A 2,049-nucleotide genomic window follows, 5' to 3' on the forward strand; every position below is an offset into this window, starting at 1 on the left:
CAAGATCTCATAAAAGATCTCAACATGACATTCTCTACAACAACACATGAATAATTATTCAATCCTAAATCAAAGAACACAATTAATTAAGACACTATTCTATACTATTCTTATCCATGTCTTCTACTAAATAAATGTTCCTACCATGAGTCACATGGTATATCTTTTCAACTACAATACTTGAACCAAGTCAAGAACTTGCATATTCATTCTTCATTAAACCTTGACCATTCAAACATTGTTTCCCAACTCATACCATTAAATCTAGAGAAAAGAGAGAATCATTCATATGCTTATTCTGTACATTGAATAGAACCTAGCTTATCATTTCAACCTTATCCAATTGAGGTACTTGTTGATACTAACCAATGATACAAGAAATATAAGTCAAGTATCAAACCCTACTTGACCTAGCTCACACTTGATGGTAAATAAGAACCTATTCTCTTCTAGTAAATATAGAGAGGCAAGTGTTGTGATTATTACAACTTGGTAATGATCATAAACCCTAGAGGAACCCTACCTATTCAGAGGAGCTCAACTTAAAGAGGTATACTCAAGTATATGGACTTATACTTGATCTTGGAGAAAGAACCATAATTCACCAATGAATTGTTATGTGGCCAATACCTTGATCATTACAAATTGGGTGATGATCATAAACCCTATGAATATAAGTGGGTGTGTTGAAAGAAGTATTGAAGAAGAGAGATTAGTGAGAAATAAGTGGATCAAGTCTAATGCATGATCTTACTTTATAAATTAAGATGATAAGTTAAACCTATATATGAGAGGTATAGATCTCATTCTTCTCATGAACTAATAAGTAACTCATTAGTAGTTAATCAAACCAATACTCATGCCTTGTATGGAGGAGTAACCCTAGCTAGCCAATAAAACATAATCAAAGCTTAAGCTTATAACCAATTCTAGCTTGTGTATCACATGGGTAATTCCAACTAAAACCCTAGACCACATTTGAATCCAAGTATCACTTGGGATCATGAAAAGAATCCTGCCATGCCTCATGCCCATTTATACTTCAACTAGTGAGCATTACCAAAACCCTAAACCTTTTCACATAGGATTCAATCCACATAAAATATTAAGCCCTAACTTGTGTATCATGGATCACAAGTAATAACCCAAGCCATATATACTTAAAGACTAATGCCATTTGGGAGTAGAATAAAATCAATATTCCATTTTACTTTGCTATCCAAATACCTTGTTTAATGAACCAAATAAAATAGTATTCATATAAGTAGTTAAATTAACCATGATGAGCTTAGGATCTATTTCAAGTAAGCCAAGCCAGAATTGCTAAGCAAGATTATTAAAGATAGAGTTCATCAAACCATCTTCTTAAACCCTTAGAAGTAATTTTCCACATGAAATCATAAAGCAATTCCATTTTCCTTCCCATTTGTTAAACCCTAGTCATACCTAAATTATATATGAATAATCAATAGGCTAAGCACTTTCAAAATAGAATATGTTCACCATTCACATGTTCTCAATTTCAGATCCTTTAAAATAGAATTGATTCCTAAATTTAAAAGGTAATTGAGTTGAACCCTAAATTCATATCTATTTGCATTTTAAAATTGTGCCTCCAAACAACACAAATTTAATCAAATACTAAATGTTTGTTTAAACAACAACATTATACAGTAAGCATGACTATCAAATTGTTTTGATATTCAAATAATTTAGGACCTGCAAAATAAGACAGAATTCAAATGTGAAAGCAAATAGCAAATTTAAATCAGTAAATAAAAACAGGAAATGAAAATTTGAAATAAAAAGTGGAGGGAAACTTACACGCGGGCCCACTTTGCAGCCCACGTCGAAGCCCAGCCCATGAACTAAACCAACCCACTTACCGTTTCGGCGACAAAACACAGAGAAGAAGCGTCTTCTTCTTCCTCTGTGAGCTCGACACCGCGGCGAGCCTCGTCACCGCCGTTCTCGTCGACGATAAGCTCGAGCCGGACGTCGCCAGAAGACCTAGAGCTCCACACTATCCCTCTCGCGTCCGAAATATCT

This window comes from Lolium rigidum, chromosome 7 (genome assembly GCF_022539505.1).
Source record: "Lolium rigidum isolate FL_2022 chromosome 7, APGP_CSIRO_Lrig_0.1, whole genome shotgun sequence".
NCBI classification, from domain to species: Eukaryota; Viridiplantae; Streptophyta; class Magnoliopsida; order Poales; family Poaceae; genus Lolium; species Lolium rigidum.